General features: G+C 36.1%; 1 protein-coding gene across 7 annotated transcripts in view; it reads left to right on the forward strand.

The window, feature by feature from the left end:
- LOC135223521 (treacle protein-like) overlaps positions 1-25,000 on the forward strand; it is a 443,099-nt gene that overhangs the window by 339,412 nt on the left and 78,687 nt on the right. The window contains exon 1 of one of the 7 annotated variants that reach the window (XM_064261981.1): positions 7,616-7,789. The exons of 5 other annotated variants lie outside the window; for them this stretch is intronic. The gene's annotated coding sequence lies outside the window, so the exon portion shown is untranslated. Of the gene's footprint in view, positions 1-7,615; positions 7,790-25,000 lie in introns of those variants that run through there. One more of the 7 variants, XM_064261982.1, reaches the window with a different exon arrangement.

Below are 25,000 nucleotides of genomic sequence, written 5' to 3' on the forward strand. Positions count from 1 at the left end.
CCAACGTCTTCTTTGAGGGCCTGGCTTCGGCTTGGGGTATTTGGAGGTGGCTGCCTTTGTTTTGTTTTCGTGGTTTTAATTGGTTTTATATATATATATATGTAGTAATACTATAGTTATTAAATCTCTATATAATATATAATATATTATATATAATATCTCGATGAAAGAATTTTCTAGCTTTTCCATTTCTTTGAATAATCTTTATTATACGGTTTTATTCATCATTTACACCCCACCGTGGCATCACATGGGAATGCAGTTTGAAAACACGATTTATATATATATATATATATATATATATATATATATATATATATATATATATATATAGCATATATATTTATATTGTTGTTATTGCTGTTATTGTCAGCTGCCGTAATTTTTGTGACGGGATATCTCTCTCTCTCTCTCTCTCTCTCTCTCTCATTTCGAAAACAAGGAATTTTGTCTTAGGCGCATATACATGAGTGGGATTCCATTTATCTGAAATTCGTCGCCGGAGGTTAGAGTGAGGTAATTCAAACGTAATCAAAAGAGAGATTGCATCTGAACAGTCTTATTCTCTCTCTCTCTCTCTCTCTCTCTCTTGTGTATGTTGACATAAGCCTTGAATTTATTCGACTCTGGAGAGAGAGAGAGATTCGAACGAAGCCCCGAACGAAGGGATTCGAACACTCGATGCAAATACCACTGGTTCAAACAAGCAACGTTTGTGGAACAACGAGTGTTCCTTTTGTCTTATCTTGCCCCCATCCTCCTCCTCCTCCTCCTCCTCCTCCATCCCCCCCTACCCCCCTCTTTCGCCACCCTCACCTTCTACTATTCTCTATTTACCTTTTACCTTCTGTTCTCTTCCATCCCTTTTATTCTGTAGCTTCAGGTATCCACTTTTTTTTGTCCCCACTCTCATTCTTCCCATTTCTGCCTTTTCATTCCCCCTTCTCCCCTCTCCTCCTTCTTCACTTTCCCTCTCCACTTCTCCATTTCGTTAATTCCCCTTCCTCTTCTCCCCTCCCCTCCCCTCTGTTGCCCTTTTCATCCTTTCTTCAATGCTCCCACTTCATACCTTCCCTTTTCCTCCTTACTCCGTTTCCCATCTTCGTTCCCCTCCTCTTAACCTCTCTTGTCTCCCGTCCTTTCTCCTCCCTCCCTCCCTCCCTCCCTCTTTCCCTTCCTTCTCCTCCCTCCATCCCTCTCTCCCTCTCCGGAGTCACTTAGGAATAAGACGAAATTTGAGTTTGTTGTCCATCTCATGATCAAGGCCACCAAAAATAGATGTCTTTTTGTGGTCTCGGTATAATGCTTTATGAGCCGGGACCCACGAACCTCTCAGCCGGCCGTGGTGGCCTGTGTTGTTGCGTTGTTAGAAGCGCGATCATGGCTAATTTTAACCTTAAATAAAATAAAGACTACTGAGGACAGAGGGCTGCAATTTGGTATGTGTGATGATTGTAGGGTGGTTGATCAACATACCAATTTGCAGCCCTCTAGCCTCAGTAGTCTTCTAGATCTGAGGACGGACGGACAGACAAAGAAAGAGAGCCATCTCGATAGTTTTCTTTAACAGAAAGCGAACTAGAAGGAGGGGAAAAATGAGATAATTAATGAAAGAGGGTGAAAGTGAGGATAAGGTTGAGGGTGCAGAATAAATAAGAAATGAACAACGGGTGAACTCAGCGTTGGTTGGGGATTATTAAGATATTTCAGAATTGAAAGAATGAAGGTAATAGTCAAATTTCAAGAAGGAAAATATAGATGAAATAAGATGAATAAATGTGGAATAGAAGGAAACTGTAGGACTTTGTGTTTTTAGGGAGAGAAGAGAGAGAGAGAGAGAGAGAGAGAGAATAAACTATTCAACACTTAAGGAAAAGACGCAACTATAGAGAATGACGCTATCAGAATCCATCTCTGTGTAATGTCCGCCGAAATTCTTATGCAAATTATCTTTGCCACTACTTTTCCGCTCTTGTGGGCGTGACGTCACTCATCGCATGACGTCACAGAGGGAAACGGAACCGAAGGTGTTGTTTTAATTCTACCTCGAAGGTTATTTGACTCATGAGTGTACGTTTGATCTAGGTGTATTATTCGTTCTGCACATCTATTATAATTTCTACTTTTATTTGACTATTTATTTGTATTTCTTTTTATTATGAAGGAAACTTTTTTTTTTTAAAGCTTGCGGGGCTGGTAAATGAGTGTTGAGTTTTTTTTTATGATAATAATAATAAATAAAGTATGGTGGATGGGTCTGCCCCACTTACTTCTCTTCACAAAGATTCTACATCCATATCTCAGTTCGAGATTTTAATAATAAAAATAATAGCTATTATTATTATCGTAAATCATGGAGTCACCAGTAATGCCCATAATAGTCATTGTCTCATAAAGACTGTTGAAGATTACACATTAAGAGCGAAGATGAGCTAATTTATTGATATCACGGAAATGCTAGCGTCGCTGCTTCTAATATGAACCCTACTGAATAGCTTCTTTCAAGGTTTTTTTTTTTTTTTTTTTTTTTTTTTTTTTTTTTTTTTTTTTTTTTTTTAAGTAAATGGTCTAACTAAAATTGGCCACAGGGCTAATTTACCAGTCTCGGGTGTTGAAGCCTAATAAGAAATTAAAAAAAAGGGTAATTGGCAACTTTTCGTTCTAGATCAGTCAGCCATGTTGAGTCACTGAGGGATTTTCAGCACTCTTGCCATTTCAAGGTCACAGGCCGCTGATGTAAGCGCTTAGGGTCTTGCAGACGCACGATCTTTGCATCACTGACGTTGTTACCTGTGCTTAAGGTCGTTCTCTCTTCTCTCTCTCTCTCTCTCTCTCTCTCTCTTCTCTCTCTCATCTTATATATATATATATAGTATATATATATATATATATATGTTATATATATATATATATATATAAAGTAGTATATATTGAGCTGTCATTTATGTGATGGCTGTTCTGGTTTCCTTGAGAGTTGCCAATCCCCTCAAGGAAACCAGAACAGCCATCACATAAATGACAGCTCAACGAGAAGAAGTTCCAGAAGACTGCTGGGCCTTGACCCAGCCTGACAACCCAAACATCTCTTGAAAATGGGCCACAGATAGGGCCTGAAAGTACTCGAGTGTGGAGTAGAATTAAATGTAAATACTTAGAAGTAAACAAGTTACAAAGTGATTTCGTGGTTTTCTTTTTCAATCTTCAGAAGAAAAGGGAAAGAAAGAGTTTTGTTTTGGTCATTATATACCATGAATGTATGAATACGCACACACACACACACACACACACACACACACACACATATATATATATATATATATATAAATATATATATATATATATATATATATATATATATATATATATATATATATATTATATATATATAGAGAGAGAGAGAGAGAGAGAGAGAGAGAGAGAGAGAGAGAGAGAGAGATAGAGAGAGAGAGTTCTTTGCTCGAATATATCACAAAAAGTCAAAACGTGTACGTCGAATTTATGCCAGAGCCGTAAAAGTTCAAAGGAGACGCCACTGGGGGCAAACCGGACTGCATGTCACAGAACTAATGAGCAGAAATGAGCTTTGGGGAATAGTCCGTGATTAGCCTAATAATTACCCTGAAAAAAACATATGTTTAGATTTGTAGTAATATATTTTTGGAAAAAAATATTTTCATATTTTTGGAAAAAATATTTTAAAAATTTGGGAAAAAGTATTTAGATTTTTTGTTTAATATATCGTTTTGGAAAAAATTATTTTATAATTTAATTTCTTAGTTATTTTTTTATTTTTATTATATTTTAGGAAAACTATTATATTTTAGGAAAAACTTTTTTATATTTTCTATTATGTTTTGAGAAAATTTATTTTTATTTTTATTTATTATATTTTAGGAAACACTATTTTTTATTTTTGTCTGGTGTATTTTGGGAAAACAATTTTTTTTTATATTTAATAATATATTTTGGAAAAACTTTTATAGTTTTATTTTATATTTTCTGTGAAATTATATTTTGTGTGTTATATTTTAGAAAAAGCTATTTGATTTTTACATTTAATTTTGTTTGTTTTGAACAAATTTCAATTTTACTTTTGGGAAAAGACCGTTTTATAGTTTTATTTAATAATATGTTATGGATAAAAGCACTACCTATTTTTATCCAATATATTTTGGAAAAAAAATATTGCATATTTTTATTTAGTATATATTGGGTAAATATTTTATATTTTTGTTTAATATATTATGTAACAAAACTGTTTTATATTCCTATTGAATATATCATGTAACAAAAATTTTTATTTTATATATTTAAAAAAATCATATATAAAAAACTATTTTATATTTATATTTAATACATTTTTATGCTTGGTATGTAACGAATTGGAAAATTCCTACCGTCAGCGAGGTCTCGTGATGATTAATGCCCCGTGGAGGAAAAAAAAAAAACTTCATGAATGAGCCTTAGACGAATGAAAAATGAGAATGAAAGAGATAATGACGTAGAAAATGAAAAATGGGATCATTAAAGTTGTCAACGGAGCATCAAGATCCTCCGAGGCCCAGGAGGCTGGTGACTCAGAAGCACAAGGAGGAGGAGAAGCTCTTGCCTTTCACGAGGATTTGACCTCGATTCTTGAAAACTGGCTGAAGCGATCTTTTGTTTTCGTTCGCCAGGTTACTGCGTTGGAATAAGTTCGCATTCGCGCGCGCGCACACACACACACTTATATACTGTAAATGTATGTTTATATATATAGTATATATATATATATATATATATATATATATATATATATATATATTTATGTAACTCTTGATTGGTCTTTGTTTTTATTTGTTTAGTTTTTCTTTTGTTATTATTTATTGATTTTTGCATTTATTTTTTTATTTTTTATTTTTGCATCCCTGAAAAATCAGTTATGAAAATTCATTACTACTTTTTATAAAGTTCTTCACCTATATATATATATATATTATATATATATATATATATATATTATATATATATCGTATATAGTATATTATTTATTTATTAGATTAGATGGCATTAGAAAGTTTTAGCCGTCTTGGTCTATCCAAGTTTCTTTTTTTTTTTTTTTTTTTTTTTGCATCTCATTGACAGTAGCATGATCTACGGCCTAGGTCATCAGAGAACCCATTTTGGGATTAACCGAGTATATCATATTCTTCTGTTACTACTCGTGGCGTGAATGAATCATACATCATGTTAGAACACTCTGACAGTTTTCTGTATTATTTTGAGGGAATTTCTCTTTTGCCGTATGGAAAATACAAGAATTTATTTATAAACTTTCATTTATATTTGGGGATCATTTGTTAAGGAACATTACTTTCTTTATCAATTTTCCTATTCGTGTATCAGGTTTGTCCAAAAATATATCTTATAAGCAAGAAAGCCATTTTTTCTTCCGAGGCAAAAAATGTCACTTGCAAACTAACTGTTCGTATGAGCAGTGCTGAACAGATATAGATTTCATTTTTCTTTTTCCCTTTAGTTTTAATTCGTCGTTTATTTTGAGGTTATCGTGTGGACTGTGGCTCCATGCATAATTACGAATAAATTGCCATGCCATTGCATGCCGTAATGTTTTCTGAGTAAGATTAAATTACTACGCTCGAGAACAATACCATAATGACGTCACTCCGGCGTGACGTCACTAACACGTCACACGTGGAGAAACGTTTTCGATATTGCCAACCGTTAGATGGCGTAAAAGCGAGCAACAATAATCCAGCAAGAAATCAAGATGACAAAAGACGGTCGCCGGACGCTACGCTTGCGAACTGGCGTCACAACAGTTGTGGTCAGCGACGAGTATAATTTAGAGATGGTTGCTGTCGTGGGCAAATGGACCATGATTCAGGTCCTTTTCTCAGAAGAAGAAGAAAAGGAGTTTCTGGCCTTGGGTGACGTCATCGCAGTCGCATCTCGCTTCCATCGACCTCTTGATATTTATATGTTTTCTGGGGACGCTGTGACTCTTAATCTGTCCTTTTTTAATGGTTCTTTTGTTATTATTTATTGATTTTTTTCTTTTATGTTCTTGCCTGGGTCATGAGTTGTTGTTATTATTATTGTGTGCTTGAAAAATCAGGCATGTGAAAGGTAGAGAAAAACAATAAAAATTCAGTACTACATGTTTAAAAGAGGGTCTGCTACCTATTATTATTATTATTGTTAGATTTATTATTATTATGATTATTTTATATTATTAGTTATTATTATTATTATTATTATTATTATTATTATTATCCCATAGAGAAAGTTTCCACGGAGAAATGTGACACATTATACATAAATGATAGAAATATAATTGACTTGGAAATGAGAATTGAGAGATATAAATAATTAGAATTATTCAGTAAACAAAATGATATTGATTTTGTCTTGCAAGTTTTCGGACTTCTGTTTCCAAGGAACCAGATCACGTGACCATGATCGTATACTCTCTCTCTCTCTCTCTCTCTCTCTCTCTCTCTCTCTCTGTGCGTGTGTGTGTGTGTGTGTGCCCGTCCCGTTCTCATCTTACTCCTTCCCTTCCCTTCTCTCTCTTTATTTAATTCCCTCACCCGCCATCCTCACAATCTGATTAGTCTTGTCCTTGCAGCCTAAGTTTTATATGTTCATTTTTCAGTTATTTAGTGACTCTCTCTCTCTCTCTCTCTCTTAAAAGGAATCTGTCTTCAGGCATTCAGGTAACTTTTCACAGTAGCATGTCAGTTGTAACTGGGAGGTATCAACAGAGTACCGCTAAGCTAACTACTCATCCCCCCCCTCCCCCGCCCCGCAAATGCCTCGCGGACATAACAGTTCATTCTGGAACGATTATCCCAGTACGCAAAACAGTTTTGTGTGAAAGGGAGAGAGAGAGGAGATGGAGAAGCGAGAGTGAGAGATAGAATAGAATAGGAAACTTATCCTTGAGAGAAGGCAAAATACCTCAAGCGAGTGTATATGTGTGAGAGAAATAATGATCTTGAGCATGAGAGAGAGAGAGAGAGAGAGAGGTACCGGTGCATTTTAATTAAAAGTAAAAACTGTACAAGAGGTAACCTGATAGTTACCTCATGATCGGTTCGACCCCACCAGGGTACGGGAGGGGTGGCAACTGGAGTGGGTGGCTAGGAATGGGGTAGGGGGGGGGGGGGGCCTTGGTACCTCTACGAGGACCCCCGAGAGAGTGAGAAAAGACCGTAACCAAAGTCTAGAAATTTTATCGATCTCTGCTATATAAGTTTTCAAGAATTTTAATTATGAATCGTTAGTACTAATTGCTCCTCACATCTCAAATACTTCATACAAAAGAAAAAAACTACAAAAAATTTTTAATGGCATTGAGTATTTTTTTAATTTACCAACGAATCCACGTGTGATCAACCTTGGCTGTAGCATTTAAACAATAGTATTGTAACGCGACTCCCCAGCGAAACATGGTGTTAGTTCGTGCGTGGGTGAGTCCTCCTTCCTCTCCCCCCCCTCCCCCTTTCCTTACATGTGCGTGACTGGTTCTGCCAGTGTATATACACTTGTGTAGTGGGACCGGGGTGAGGAAAGGGGTGGGTTTTGACTGGGTGAGGTAGACTGAGAGAGTGAGAGAGAGAGAGAGACGTTTAAGTCGCCAGTCTTTCTCTATCTCTCTCAGTCTGGTCTTTACCTTCGAACGAGTTGCCGTTGTAAAGACGAGCGAGGGAGGGAGAGACTGTATGTGTGTGTGCGTGCGTGCGTGCGCGCTAGTCTGTGTAGTTTTGGCAAACTCCGATATATGGTGCACCACCGTTTCTGTTTTCAGTTTTTGTCTGAATATTTATATAGATTTTTGGTTATATTAGTTGTAAAACTCGTAATGTGAACGCTGTTTAACGAGGTCGTTGTTTAATGGATGTGTAAGGGAACAATGATTTGAAATTACGTAGTTTTTGTGTACCTAGTATATGTGCGTTTTTTCCCCGTTGCACAAGTGTAACGTTGAAGACTACTAGGTTTGAAAACATCTGTGTAGTGATGTGTTAAACTCGACGAAGTGTTTACCAACTTCCCAGAATTTACGTGCGTTGTGATGTTGATGTTTGCAGTCAGCGGATTAATTGGCTCTTCTTCTTCAAGATATCGGTTACTTCTGAAGCGGCTAAAAGAGCTTTGTTCAGGTTGCATCACCGTGTTGAATAGGTGTGTGACTCACAGGCACACAGCGTGGAAGTTTTCCTGTGGGAATTCAGAAAGTGTAGAGGGAAAAATATGTTCTGAGAGAAATAACGGAAAGGTGTGAAGCAGTAAGATCAATCTTTACGATGAAAAAGCCTAAATCCAGTTAAATAAAACCTTGATTTGAGTTTCTTTATGGTTAAACCGTTGGCTACTAGTCCTAAAGAGAGAGAGAAAAAATAACATGTTATTTTTCCAGGAAAGAACCAACGGACATTACTTTTAAGACGTGAAATCATATTTTCATGTAGAGCATAGTCTAGGCCTAGACCTAAATCCATCAGGTTTCTTTGATCGTTAAGATTGGCTACTAGGCCTAAGGAGGAAATTATTATAACGCAGGATTGTGAGGTTTGGTTTCCAAGGAGTCAACGAAAAATTTATGAGAAGCATAATTCAGCCTTGGCTACTAGGTCTAAAAGGAAGAAGTCCTATCGCAGAAATGTAGTGATGATCTTCTTACATATGGGATTGATTTTGAAATTTTTGTGAAGGAAATGTAAAGAAAATGGGAATTACATTAGCCACTGTATTTTAGTTTCTCTGGTTCTCTCACTCTGCTGGGAAACTGGTTCAGTTCTATCTCGTGTCATCTCTGTCATCAGTATTGCTGTTTACTTGTGTTTATAAACATGCTCTCATCTCTGTTGAAGTTGGGGAAGTTTGGTTTTAACGTTGCATAATTCATGAAGATAGTGAGATAAACTTTCATCTTCCTGGAATGTCTCCCCTTAAGTTCATTCGAGAGGAAAAAGAGTAACTATACTCTGTTTTTTTTCTATCTGTCCATCCGCCTGTGGTGTTTTTGTATGGTAACACTGCGTCTCGGGCTTTAAATAGTTACGGTATGTGTAAGTTTTAGGTAAATAAAAGGATATCTGGGTGTACATTTGCAACTGAAAAGTTTTTTAATAATTTACTGTATGCGAAGTACACCGTTAATATTCGAAATGGTATATTATTATTATGGTATATTATTAGTATTGTTGAATGTAAGCTGAATGTAACTATCTAAAGCCCGGGACGCAGTGTTACCATACGGAAACACCACAGTCGGATGGACAGATGGAAAAAAACAGAGTATAGCCATTTGTACGTTGATCTTTCAACTAGGTTAATCATGGATGTAAGAATGAATAAATAAATAAATAAATACGTAAATATATAAATGAATAAAGTAATTGAAGGAATAGCAGAAACTGTTGTCTTGTTTATACGCTGAAGGGAAACGACTTAACGTCGCATTGCTGAGTTGTATATATATATATTATATATATATATATATATTATATAATATATATATATATATATATATATATAATGGGTTGAAGTGTCTATGTTGGTATATTTGACTCCAAAGTGCACATAATATTGTTTACAAAACATTACCTCTTTATTTACTCGCAGTCCTTGAAATCATTTTTATGCAATGAATATATGATAATGAGGACGGTTTGGATGAAATGTATTCTGGTAATTACAAATTGTTACTTTTTATTTATTTATTTCTTGCAAGTCGATGGAGTAATGTCTACTGACTAACTGTGTATTATAAGTTGAATATCGTTCATTGCCGTTGTTCCTTTGTTAATCGACATAATTTGCTTCAGATATATCCAGTTACTGTGCAACATTGTTTACAAAACATGACTCTCTCTTCCTCCCAACATTGTTTACAAAACGTGACTCACTCTCCCTAACATTGTTTACTAAACATGACTCTCTTCCCAACATTGTTTACAAAACAGGATTCTCTTCCTCCAACATTGTTTACAAAACATGACTCTCTTTCCCCAACATTGTTTACAAAACATGACTCTCTTCCCCAACATTGTTTACAAAACATGACTCTTCCCCCAACATTGTTTACAAAACAGGATTCTCTCCTCCAACATTGTTTACAAAACAGGATTCTCTCCCCTCCAACATTGTTTACAAAACATGACCCCCCGCCCCCCCCCCCCATTGCCCCATTGCGTCAGTATGTCATCGTAGCTAATCGAGAATCGATATTAGTAGTCCTACAGTTGAGCTTTTTGTTTTTTATTGATGTTTCGTTGATGTTATCGAATGTAGGGGGAAGTATGGAAATTATGGGTGAATTAAGTTTTCATTGGGTGTAATTTAAGGGCGTTTAGTGTTGCGTGTTTCCGAATTAATAGTATTAGCGCTAATAATAGTTGTGGGTTTTTTTTTTTAAATGCAAATAATAGTAGCGGTAGGTTTTTGTTTCATGGTTAGTAGAGACTTCAAGTTTTATATGAATGTTATTCGTTATGACAATGTATTATTATTATTATTATTATTATTATTATTATTATTTTATTATTATTATTATAATTATTATTATTATTATTTTTTTTGTTAGTGGTGTTTTATGTTTTATTTAAATTTTGTCATAAAGTAAATATTATTATTATTATTATTATTATTATTATTATTATTATTATTATTATTATTATTATTATTATTATTATTGTTGCTTTGTCTCTCTTTATGACCGTTTTCTCGTTAGTGATGACAGATGCACTTACAGAGTAGTCAAAAACATTTACAAAAAGTGTGGTACATTTATAAGATATATAAATACATTTATAGGAAAGTCAAATACAATTATAGGAAAGTCAAATACATTAATAGGAAAGATAATACATGTACAGGGAAGTAACATGCATTTACAGAGAAGTCAATTATATTTACAGAAGTCCAATACATTTACAGAAAAGTCAGATACACATACAGGAAAGATAAATACATTTACAGAGAAGTCAAGTACATTCATTGGAGAGTTTATAATGCTTTTTATCGTCGATCAATTTTACAGTTCATTCAAGGCCCGTCTTACTAGTTTCTTTTCCACGCTCCAGTTGATATTTCCTGTGGGGACTGACTGGCTTCTCTCTCTCTCTCTTTATTTTTTTCTCACTTGTTATTACGGGTATTTTAATCTCAAAAGGCTTTAACGGTACTTTCAGCGTCAGATTAAGTGTATGTGTTTTTGTTAATATACATACATACATATATATATATATATATATATATATATGTATAATATATATATATGAATAATTATCAAATCACTGTGATTCATATATATCATTCGAACTACAAATGTCCTTTAATATCTAATTCGCTCTACCTCGTAATTGATATATTTTCATATATGTACCGAAAGGGGATTTTTAGTTGATAATAATTTCGTGTATATATATATATGTAAAACAGTGCTTTTATATAGTTTTTCATATATAATAGTATATATATACATCTTACTATATTAGTTAAGAAATAAATTAATCGAAGCAATTATGAGTGAATTAATAATAAAGAATTTGAATAGAGTAAGAAATAGATCCATAAGTAAGGTAGTCATATGAAATATGAAATAAATACATAAGAAAAAGATAGGCACATGTATATAGTACCATTTTGATCGTAAGCGTCTGGTTATTACTGAGAGAGAGAGACTCTCTCTCTCTCTCTCTCTCTCTCTCTCTCTCTCTCTCTCTCTCTCCTCTAAGCCGATGATTACCAACAGATAAGGAAGGATTTGCCCACTCGAGGCGATGCCTTTAAGAAGCTCAAGGAGCGGAGAGCCTTCAGATTTCGTTGATTCATTTGTATGTTGATCTGGCGTAGGGGCGTCAGATCCCATGATTCGCTCGCTGACGCAAAGAATGGAAGAGGAGTGGATGGAGAGAGAGAGAGAGAATAGTAACTCCTGAGATGGAGTGAGAAAAAGTAGAAGTAGAAGTAGCGGGTTCTGAAAAGGTTAGAAATACAGAAAGATTTGTAACTGATAAAAAAGTTAGAAAATAGTAATATAATACGGGAGAGAGAGAGAGAGAGAGTAGTATCTGCTATAAACAGTGAGGAGAGATTGCGGTATATAAGAGAGAAAGAGAGAGAGAGAGTGTAATATCTCCTATAAACAGTGAGGAAAGATTTGTGGTATATAAAAGAGAGAGAGAGAGAGAGAGAGATCCAGAGAGAGAGAGAGAGAGATCCAGTTTTGGACGCGCAGATAGGATTATCAGCAAGGCGAAAAAGCTTTTGATACCGTCTTATCGACTTGAAAGGGGATGTCTGCCAGGTGTTTGGACGAGAAATCACCTCTATCTTGGGAAGCAGGAATGATTATTATTCTATATATATATATATATAATATATATATATATATAATATTTATATATCCTTTTTTTTTTTTGTTTAGCAAATATATGAAAATATGTACTATATATATTTGTATACATTTAAGGATATGCATACGTATTTTTTTAACATTACTGTATGTTTGTGTGGTCATTTGTACTCTGTTAAGAGGATATTGATCCAAACTAGTGACATCCGCTTGTTATAAGTGCATCAGCTGTACATCAGAGAGAGAGAGAGAGAGAGGAGAGAAGACAGTTCGATAGTATAAGCTAATTTCTTCACAGTTGGGTATTATATATAAAAATATATATATTATATATATTTAGGTATTATATATATGTATACACGTATATGTATATATATATATATATATGTGTGTATATATATATATACATACATACATACATATACATATTTACATACATACATACATACATACTTATACACACAAGCTGATGTCCCGAATGGTATTTATGCAAATGATTTTTTTTATCCTAAAATAATTAGGTTTCAACCAGGTCTTAAAGAAATCTTATATATGGATGTGTCATTTGGATGATGACAAAAAAAAAAAGGTGTTAGAATTAAGAAAAACATGATTGGGCGAGAGTTCCAAAGCTTATATTTCACCTCATCTGGATTTATGGTGTAAGTGAGTCTTATGATAATTGGTATTATATTCAGAACCTTCCTGAAATACTGGTAAATTGTTAAGCGAGCTTTTACGGAGCGGAATTAGGGGATATAAAAATAATGAAGACAATCACAAGAAGAGATTTTGACAGGCCTATTCTTACTGATTGACTGAGAATTACTTAGCATTAAGCTTAAATCAGATTGAAATCACGTTTAAACATTTAACAGACAAACAACATTGATAACTAGGCCTATATGCAAAAATAAACCGCTCTTGAAAAATGCTTACGATATGTTGACTTAAAAATGAAACACCTGTTTATCTTGCATAGAAAAACAGGTGTAACGTAGATATACAGGTGTATAACTTATTGCGAATGAGAGACTCATGTTGACTTTAGCAGTTTGTGGTAATTTTAAAATATAGCATCCTAAAGTGATATATTTTCTGTTTAGGTTTTATTTCACGGTTATTGCAAGGGAGGCATACACTTTTTTTTTTTTTACATTGAATGATGTCGTGGAGAGAGAGAGAGAGAGAGAGAGAGAACTATCATGGTTTCATCGCCTACGATTCGACCTCCACACGCGCAATGTAGCTGAAAGGAAATGACTCATTTTATCGGAGCCTTCTCTCTCTCTCTCTCTCTCTCTCTCTCTCTCTCTCTCTCTCTCTCTTATGTGGCTTGCCTTCCAGAACATTGCATTGTATATTTATAACGAAAAGTTTTAGAAACTGTTAGATTCATCAAATCTCATTATAATTTTGTGCATAAATAAGCGCACGCACACGCTATGCATACGTTGTATGTTTATTGCATCATGCAACCACACACCACCGTGACCCAATCGCGCACAGGTGCCCCCCAACGCGTGCGGGAGGTCAATTAAAGAAGAATGAAACGACATCGGGGATTTGTTGCAGCGGGAGGAGGGTTGCCAATATGGCTCCTGGTGCATGAGAAAGGGATTATTGCAGATGAGCGTTGCAACAGCAGCAGCAGCAGTAACCTGTGACCTGGAAGGCTCCTTCTGCTGCTGTTGCTGCTGCTGCTGCTGGCTCGGCTAACCAACTGACGCACGCACACGCACGCAATCGCTAGACCTAGTTGACTGGCTGACAGACACGCCATCACGCCAAAGTTACGTGTGTGAGAGAGATAGAAAGAGAGAGAGAGAGAGAGAGAGTGAGGGTGGAAAATTGGGATATCGATTGTTCTGTTCAATGCGTGATGTTGATTGAAGGGTCTGAGAGAGAGAGAGAGAGAATCTGTTCCTTGGTAAGAATAATCCTTATACGAAGTAACAGTCATTGTGTCTTTCCGTTACTTTTGGCAGTGAGTGATGTACCTAGTAGTTATTCGACTGCGGTTGGTAACAGATACAGTATTGAAGGTTAAAATTGGCAAGCAACCTCATCCCAGACTACTTTGCTGAGAACCGAAGGCTTAAGACTTCCTAGTACTAACCCTTAAAAGAAAACAGGTTGTGTGCGTGTGTGTATATAATTTATATATACTACACATACACACACACATATGTGTGTGTGTAATGAATTCGTAATGTATATATCTGTGCGCGGGGGTGCATTCGACCTGTTCAAAGTTCCCGCCAAATCTTGTGCGGCCGTTGGAGAAAAAAATGCTTAGCCGTTAGCTGAGGTGACGTCATGGCCGACATGCTTGAATAATAAGTACCTTAGTTTCACGCATCCTTTCTCTATAGCTGAAAAAACTATCGTTGTAGACGCGACATATATTCCCAGAGAGAGAGAGAGAGAGAGAGAGAATATGGTATTACACTATTTAAGAAAGTTAATTGAAAGTACATTGCAACTATTAACGGCTTTTAAGCAGTCACGTGTTCGACCTGGAACTGTGGGGACTCGATATAATTTTAGTTGAGAGAGAGAGAGAGAGAGAGAGAGAGAGAGAGAGAGAGAGACCTTGACGTTACCAGAAAGTACTTTTCATAATTGTTAACGACTCTGGTTATTTACGTAAAACCAAGTCCTTGAAATTTTAATGGTTAATGTTTTGGTACTCTGTCGAAGTAACTAATTTTTATATCAAAGAGATATAAAGTATGATTTTAGTGGCGTAAAAGAATGTGCATGTGAAAGAGACAGACACACAGACAACCTGTATTAAAGAAATCATCTATAGACCTATAAACATAGGTCTATAAACTACTGCATTCCTTTACAAATTACAAAAATAATAAAAATCGATATGTTTTTATTAACTGTGATAGAATTAAAACGAAATATTTGATAAAATCATCAGTTGGCTTTAAAAACTAAAAACATTTATGTTATATAAGGAAGTGCCTGTGTTGGGGGCCAGGTGGGCGGGTGGGAGGAATGGGAGGATACTTTGTTGGGATTGGGAGAGGCGCGGCAGAGAAATTGATAGACGACTAGGAAACAGGTTGATGATGATGGCGAATTGTGAGCAGTTCCCACGCGAAAGAGGGAAAGAAGAAGTAGAAGGAGGCAGAGAAGAAAAAGAAGAGGGAAGAGGAGGAGGAGGAGGAGAAGAAGAAGAAGAGGAGGGAGAAGTAGAAGGAAGATGACGGATGTTCCCCTTAAGAAGAGATTGTTCGAAACACTTGACTCCATTAGGTCTTCATTCTCCCATATATACTTCCCAGAGTTTCCACTTTAGCCCCGTTCTCTCTCTCTCTCTCTCTCTCTCTCTCTCTCTCTCTCTCTTTATCTGTTCTACTAACTTTTAAGACATTAAATATTAACTAGATCTGGCGAAAAGAGCAGTACATTGTTTATATAATAATATTTACTAAGTTAAGAAGACAAATGATTAACGAAATGTGTGAATTTCAGTACATAAGAAACTCTTACAGTGTCTGATATTAATAAAAGCGAGAAGGTTAAAAAAGCGTTAAATTTAAACTTAATTTAAATTTAAAGTAGAAAATCACAACTATAAATAGTGGAGGATAGTGGGACCATTCTTAATCCCCGCCTTTTTTTATTTTAGTCACTCAACTGATACCAGCACTCTCGAGTACTTCCTCGTTAGACCAATGCAAGTACTGCCCAATCTCTCTCTCTCTCTCTCTCTCTCTCACAGACACACACACAAAATTCAACGACTTTACAGTCTTAATTATTGTTGTTATTTTATTATCACTATTAGAGTAAGTTGGAAATCGGTATTTCAGTTTAAACCACGACAACTGGACTTGAATCACCTACGAGAGAGAGAAAGAGAGAGAGAGAGAGATCGAATTTCTCATTCGCACAGGGCCAGTTTAACCAAGGGTTACGTGATTAAGGTCTGGAAGGGCCCGTGACCTTTGACGCATTATCTTACTTGGTGAGGTCTTGGCTGGGTTCGTAGGCTGAAGGAGAACTCCCGTGTTGGTACCTACCGCTGTAAAAACAACTCGCATTCTTTGAAATATAAAATTCTTGAAAAAAAAAAATTCCAGGAAAAACTTAAAATTTTTTTTCTTAAAAAAATAATTTCAAATACTCACATCCTAGAAAAAAATCCTTGAAAAAAACATCCATTGTCATTCTTGGAAAACACTCATTGTTGAAGAACTTATGTTCTTGAATAAATATTCTTTTAAAAATCACATTCTGGAATAAACTATTATTAAAATAATCACTTTCGTAAAAAAAATTATTCTTGAAAAACTCATTTAAAAAAAAAACAACTATAAAAAAAACCTCAGGTTCTTTAAAGTTCATGTTATTGTAAAACATCCATTCATATTCTTGAAAAACTCATGCATGAAAAAATTCACATTTTTAAAACATTTCAGTCTTAGATTTATCTTGATTTTGAAAAGCTACAAATTTTTAAAATTTCACATTCTTGAAAACTCATCCATCTGCATTCTGGAGTTTTTTTTTTTACTCACATTCTTGAAAAAAACAACTCACATTCTTATCTCCCAAGCGGTCATTCCCCTAAACGTAACTGGCTGAACCACGCTATTATATTGTTAAAGAAATGAGACAGTTTCATCCTGTTTCATGTCACAGCAGTATGCCATGGCTGCTTTTTGTATCGTTTTTTTTATTTCGTCATTATTGAAACACTTCTACTAATACTACTACTACTAATAATAATAATAATAATATCCAAATCATGTAGCCTTCCGGTATCTGGAATTGCATTAGGAGTAGGGCTTGCAGCCTCACTCCTTTGTAAATACCATTATTAACAGAAAGATCACACCGGTTTCGAGACACCCATTCATGTATACAAATGTGTGTGTATATATATATATATATATATATATATATATATATATATATATATATATTTGTGTGTGTATAATATTATTTAGGGAATGTGACTGTCTTTAGCACACTCATAGTAAATAATTACCATGTATAAGTGCATTCGAATAATTGCAGTATGCAGAATGTTCTTGGTAATTTTATTTGGGATGCAAATGCAAGCAGGGAACACTACCCCTTTCTTCACTGCTCTCTCTCTCTCTCTCTCTCTCTCTCTCTCTCTCTCTCTCTCTCTCTCTCTCTCTCTCTCAAAGACACCCAATAATCTTTCTTTATCTCCTTGCCCCGTCGTAGTAACATTTCGTTAACCGTCATGAATTTCAAATGAGCAACGTGAGGCGTGTGAGAGTGACTGACTGACGCTTTCATTAACGTGTGTGATCAGGTGCATTCCGGTACGTAATTCCTCCCCTATGTGTCCATTGTCTCGCGATGCTCATTTGCACCACCACCGAGAAATCAACAATCAAATTGACATGTCGGTTTGTGTTGATTACATTCTCGGGAACTGTTTCCATTAACCTTCAAATCCCGCTCTCTCTCTCTCTCTTTTTTATGTGCGCACGCGCGGTATTGGAGCACGCTCTCAAGGTTACGTGCTCCGTGATTGTTTAAGTCTGTTGAAAGCTCAGTATGTCGTGCTTCTTGGCGTTTTTGATAAGAAGTCTGTTTATTTGAACGTTTGGGCATAATGCACAGACATAGACAGGCATCCACATCTTTTAAAAGACTTATGTCTCTTTCCCATTTGCAACGGCTTTAAAGGTCCACCCCCCCCCCGCCCCCCCCCCCCCCTCCCCCACCCCCCCCCCACCTAACCTCCTTCCCACCCCAACCCCCGCTCCTTCTACACTACATATCTCAACTCACCTTCTTTTCCTTGTACCCCCCCCCCCCTCCCCCCCCTCCCTACTTTTCTTCTTTCATTCGTGTTTCTTCTTCTCGCTCTCTCAGCCACTCCTCCCTTTTCTCTACGTAGGTCCGTGTACCCAGAATTCAAATTAATGGAACTCACTTCGAGATTTTTCTTCTTTTTTCCTCGCTTTTGTGTAACTTGAGTCGCTTTTGAAATTCGCTCTTGGTCTACGACGGTAATTATTGGGTGGTATTGAGATTAGATGGCGAGGCATCTCTCTCTCTCTCTCTCTGTGCATGGGAAAGTCTGCCTTTTCTTCCTCGTTCCTTTAATCTTTCTGAGGTATATACCATGTATCCAGAAATCGTTTCCTTTTCATCTTTTTAATGAGACTCTCTCTCTCTCTCTCTCTCTCTCTCTCTCTCTCTCTCTCTCTCTCTCTCTCTCTCTCTCTCTCTCTCATGTCTATAATATGTTACTTTTAATGGAATTGTCAGTGACATATTTATTTTTGACAGCCATGTTTAATTAGCATTTTTTTTCACGTAAAACAGTATATTCCTTTGTGGTTAGTCTAGGCCACCTCAGATAAATATATTCTTTTATTTCGCTCGACTTGCGTTGCTAAAAGTTTATTTACAAAAATGTATTTTATATTCGAAGATGTAATTTGTTATTGTGCGTTATTCTATGTTAACTTACAGAAATATATATATTCTTTTGTTCTACGTTGTCTGGTTCCGATTACTGGAATGTATTCTTTCTTTGCATATGTCAATTAACAGAAATATATTCTGTTGTTTTACGCTAATCCAGGACCGCTAAAATGAAGTATATTATTGTTTTACATTAGTCTAGGGTTCTCTGCAGAGAAATATATCCTTTTGATTTACGTTGTCTATTCCTATAACAGAAATATATCACATTGGTATTTTACTTTAGTCTGTGCTTTTATATAATGCTAAACTTCTCTGTTCCGTGACTAAATTTCAACACTTGCTCATCAGTCTTTCAAGATGTAGAATCCTTTGAGATAAGCAACCCGATGCCCTTGCATGGTCCAGGCACGAGGAAGATGTGGAGCGAAGTCATCCAAAAGTTGAGAAATCCTAAATAAGGAAGAGAATTTCAAAGCCTGGAATTATGTAGTTTACGTGTTTGCTCTTGGCCTTAGGGGGTGGTAGCGTCGTCAATACACCTCTTGCGGTGCACTGTAGGCATTGCATAAGGTTCTTTGCAGCCTCCCTTCGTCCCCTAGCTGCAATTACTTTCATTCCTTTTACCGTACTTCCTTTCATATTATCTTTCTTCCATCTTACTTTCCACTCTTTCATAACAATTGATTCATAGTGCAATTGCTTTGAGGTTTTCGTCCTGTTACACCTTTTCAGACCTTTTCACTGTCAATTTCCGTTTCAGCGCTGAATGGCCTTACCTAGTTGCCGCAGTGCTTGGCATTAATGATGCCTAAAACCTATAAATCAATCTAGGGTTTAGGCCTATATTGTCCATAATTAGATAATGCATGAGTCATAGACGCTCTTTGTATTCTGATATTTCATCAAAATTCTTAAGTGATTATGTTCGTTGTCGTAAATGTCCATAATTATATTCCTTTGTGGACTGAAATGTTTACCTTGTGGTTGGTTTTTAGGCCTACAAGGTCTATATCTAGATCATGCTTAAGTCAAAGAGGCTTTGTTTTTTCTCTCTCGCTTTTTTACGTTGTGTTGAAATTCTTGATTGTCTATTTCCGTTGTCGTAAATTTATTTCTTTGTCGACTAAAATGTATACTTTCTTGTTAGGTTGTAGGTTTATACGGTCTAAAATGTTAAATAACTTGTTCGTTTCTAGGCCTATAAGGTGTATATCTAGATAGGGGTGAATCAGAAACGCTTTTTGTTATCGGATGTTTTATCGACATTCTTGAGTGTGTTTCCGATGTCGGAAATGTTCATAATTTTGTTCTTCTGTAGTCTAAAGTGTTCACTTATTTGTTCGTTTGTAGGCCTATATGTAGATCACGCTCGAGTCGGGACGCTCTTTATTTTCTGACGTTTCATCGGAATTCTCGAGTGTTTATTTCCGTTGTCGTAAATATCTTTTGTTTATATTCCTGTGTGAACTAAAACGTTGACTATCTTGTCCGTTTGTAGGCCTATATGGTCCAAAATGCTTACTCTCTTGTTCGTTTATATGCCTATGAGTTCTATATCTAGATCACGCATAGTCAGAGACGCTCTTTGTTTTCTGACTTTTCATGGAAATTCCCGAGGGTTCATTTCCGTTGTCGTAAATATCTTCATTTATTATATTCCTTTGTGGACTGGTGATCTTAGCGGATACGGATGTTGCAGTACGGTTTTGTTTTGGAATATGCAATGCCATCATACTGGTTTTGTATGATTAGTCTCTCTCTCTCTCTCTCTCTCTCTCTCTCTCTCTCTCTCTCTGCTAAGAGGTAAATAAATGGTGATTCCCTTTCATTCTTGTTAGAGTAATGGAGAGAGAGAGAGAGAGAGGAGAGAGAGAGCATACGTAAACACTTGTAGAGATGAAAAGAGGATAGCTCGTCAATTACAAGGGGCATGAGAGTGAAGAAAATAAACTAAATAATAGAGAGCAAGGGATTATAACAGTTAACGAGAGAGAGAGAGAGAGAGAGAGAGAGAGAGAGAGAGAGAGAGAGAGAGAGACTTACACAAAGGTACAGGGAAAACATTACGAGTGACAGTGTACTAGAGTGAAATAATTACTTTTAGCAGGAGTAAGAGTGAAATATTAAACTAGAGAGAGAGAGAGAGAGAGAGAGAGAGAGAGAGAGAGAGAGAGACTCGGAAAACCACACCAGTAGTTGTTGAGGGTGGCGACAGCAGGACAATGCAATAATTCCGGGCTCGGGCGGATGCCACACTTGATGGATGGTGATGATTTGGTACAGTTGTGACTCATCCATTCTTTCTTGAGCTCTCCAGTGTGACGTCATGTTGGGATGACTGCGAGGGGGATGAATTATTATGGATGCATGCTTCCCGTGATTCATGGATGCGTTTCCTCAGTAGTTACGAGAATAAGAACGAATTAGGGCGAAAGGAGGCAGGCGGTTGCCGGGTTGGCGTTTGGTGCAATAAAACGTGCCGGTTAGGGATTTTTGGGCGGGAATTTCTTGGAAACGTAACGTAAGGTCTGCAAGTCTCTCTCTCTCTCTCTCTCTCTCTCTCTCTCTCTCTCTCTCTCTCTCTCTCTTTCTAGCGTTGAGGAATTTCCTTAGTAATTTTTCTCTAACTTGTCAATTGTTTGCATTGTTAGTCCGATAAGAAAACTCAAAATTCCTGGAGAAGTAACTCACTGGCATCTCTCTCTCTCTCTCTCTCTCTCGTGTGTTGAAAATTTCCTTTGTAATTCAAATATTTTCCTGTAATTTTTAAGGGGTTTGCATGGTTAAGCCTATAAGAAATCTCAAAATTTCCTGGAAAGTTAACGTACGGTTCCATCTCTCTCTCTCTCTCTCTCTCTCTCTCTCTCTCTCTCTCTCTCTCTCTCTCTCAGAAGTATTAAGTAATTTCTTTAGTAACTATTTTCCTCTACTGAGTTGAGGTTTTGCATTGTTAGGCCTAAAAGAAAATGAAAAATGCTGTACTCGGGAATTCGAGGAAATTGCCTGTCGTTTTGTTCTTCTGTCGCCGCAAGCACTAGTTATCCTCTGCCATTTTACAGTTTACAGTAACAAACTGCTTAATCTTGTTTTTCAATTCCCTGAACTAGTCGAGAGAGAGAAGCAGAATTGTCCAGTACGGAAGAATGCTCACAGAACTGGGTTTCTCTCTAGGCCTATATATACTATCTTGCGGTAATCTGTAGATCGCATGACTAAGATACTCAATTTATATTAAATAGTAAGAGTAGCTTAGGTTGTCTGGTGACGAGCCTTAGTGGTTCTCTCTCTCTCTCTCTCTCTCTCTCTCTCTCTCTCTCTCTCTCTCTCTCTTTAAATATTTCACTCCTGCTAGCAGTAATTTTTTCACCCGTGCAGTAACTCTTCCTGTTGCCCGCTATATCCCTGTGTAAGTTATCTCTCTCTCTCTCTCTCTCTCTCTCTCTCTCTCTCTCTCTCTCTCTCATATCTCCTCTGGCGATAAATGAAATAAACACCATTTCTTCCTCTTTCTCTCATCAAATACTGCTTAGCTGTACTAGATTTTGTGTAGGGTATCGTGATATATTTCCTTTCGCCATGATTCGAATTAAAAGTCTCTCTCTCTCTCTCTCTCTTCCTCTCCTCTCTCTCTCTCTCTCTCTTCTCCTTCTTCTCTCTCTCTCTATATATATATATATATATATATATATATATATATATATATATATATATACACTTATTTCATAATTATCTTTGTGCACATTTTAAGGACTTGCTCTTTGCTATGGTGTTAATTGACCTTCAGTTAATTTTATTGCTGTGAATAATAATAACAACAATAATAATCATAAAAATAATTTTGTCCTCAGAAAAGGGTTTATCATCGAGTCCTTGTAGAAATAATAAGTCCATCGTGTGAGGCCCCTAGACCGACCAAATCCACCATTCACCCAAACAAAGAGGTGAGGGAGCCACTCCATCCCCAATCCACTCCCCCACCTACCTTCTCCCCCTTCCTGAGGGGGGGGGGGAAGGAACACCCCACCCACCACCTCAAGTAAGAGGACTGGCTGGAGAGAGAAAAAAAAAAAAAAAATAAAGCCGTTGAAAAGACTAACAAGATCGGCCGCTCAGCAAATCGCGGGTCGCCTGGACAATGGCATGTCACGATCGGCTGAACTCTCTCTCTCTCTCTCTCTCTCTCTCTCTCTCTCTCTCTCTCTCTCTCTCTCTCTCTCTCAATGGAAGAAGACTCCTTGAGTCAGCAAATAAAAGGTTTTTTATTCTCTCTCTCTCTCTCTCTCTCTCTCTCTCTCTCAAATACTGCTTAGTTATATGTTTTGTCTATAGCATCATATATCTCATCTAATCTTGCAATAATTCAAATAAACACCATTTCTCTCTCTCTCTCTCTCTCTCTCTCTCTCTCTCTCTCTCTCTCTCTCTCTCTCTCTCTCTCATCAAATACTGCTTAGCTGTAGATTTTGTGTAGGGTATCATGATATATTTCCTTCCGCCATGATTCGAATTAAAACTCTCTCTCTCTCTCTCTCTCTCTCTCTCTCTCTCTCTCTCTCTCTCTCTCTGTAAGGTTGATGTTGAACGTTTTTAAGTGATGCTTTTATTGCAAGTTTTGCTTATTATTATTATTATTATTATTATTATTGTTATTATTATTATTATTATTATTATTATTATTATCAACCAAATACCTATGGCAGCAACAATATATATATATATATATATATATATATATATATATATATATATATATTTATATATATATGATATATATATCTATATATATATATATATATATATATATAATTAATATAGTTATTATTATACTGCAAGACTAGGTTTGGGGAGAGAGAGAGAGAGAGAGAGAGAGATAGAGAGAGAGAGAGAGAGAGAGACTCACTCACTGCAAGCACAAATCCTTTTAAGCTTATCGTTCTGATATAATGAAGCCAAACCAACTTTCTTCAGTATTTTTTCGCTTAGGAAATTTAACATTTGCCCTTAGCGAGTGGCGAGCCTGCGCCATTGTTGCCAACACCCGTTACTTCGTTACCACAATTGTTTTTAATTTGGCAACACTGCCAGTCATGGAGAACTTTACAAGGAGTTCTTTGGCGACTGAAATATCTTATTCAGCGTTTTTTCGTCTTCTTCTTCTTTCCTTGTCAGAGGTTTTCTTTCTCCCTTTCTTTTGCGTTTTTATTCTCAGTTATCATAACGTGTTAGCCTTCAAGGGTCTTAGAATGATAAGTCTTCAAACTGAGAGAGCTATTTGTTTCCCGTTATTTATGAAGGTAAAATATGTTTTGGCCTTGTTTGCAAGAATGACTCTCTCTCTCTCTCTCTCTCTCTCTCTCTCTCTCTCTCTCTCTCTGTATGTATGTGTGTGGGTGTGGTATATAAAATATATATATTTATATATATATATATATTTGAATATATATAATATATTAATATTTGTATGCGTATACTATAATGTGTGTATATAAGCTTGTATGCATAGCTAAGTATATTTCTGTCTTATATAAATGAGACTTTAAGGAGAATCAAGACTGAACTTCGTTAATGACTCGCGAGGGTTGTATACACCCCAAGAAGACTGCAGTATGCCTTCTAGGAAATCAGCCTATTTATTTATAGTCTTGCTCTTTGCTTATCGTTTGTTATATCTTATGAATCACTTGTTGATTTGGCATTGTTCCCAGATTATAAATCATTATCCTTTTCCTGTGTCGTCATTTTGTTGCATACTATTTATTATTATTATTATTATTATTATTATTATTATTATTTATTGATTATCATTATTGTTTGTTTTTGTTGTTGTTGTTTTTGTTGTTGTTGTTGTTGTTGTTGGTTATTTTAATGATCTTTCCCATCAACTATTATATATAATTATTCATTTATATTTATCTTTTTTTTATCACAGTCCTCCAATTCGACTGGGTGGTATTTATAGTGTGGGGTTCTGGGTTGCATCCAGCCTCCTTAGGAGCCATCACTTTTCTTACTATGTGCGCCGTTTCCAGGATCACACTCTTTTTGCATTAGTCCTGGAGCTACTTCAGCCTCTAGTTATTCTAGATTCCTTTTCATGGATCTTAGGATCGTGCCTAGGGTTCCTATGATTATGGGTATGATTTCCACTGGCATATCCCATATCCTTCTTATTTATATTTTAAGGCCTTGGTA

This window comes from Macrobrachium nipponense, chromosome 10 (genome assembly GCF_015104395.2).
Source record: "Macrobrachium nipponense isolate FS-2020 chromosome 10, ASM1510439v2, whole genome shotgun sequence".
NCBI classification, from domain to species: Eukaryota; Metazoa; Arthropoda; class Malacostraca; order Decapoda; family Palaemonidae; genus Macrobrachium; species Macrobrachium nipponense.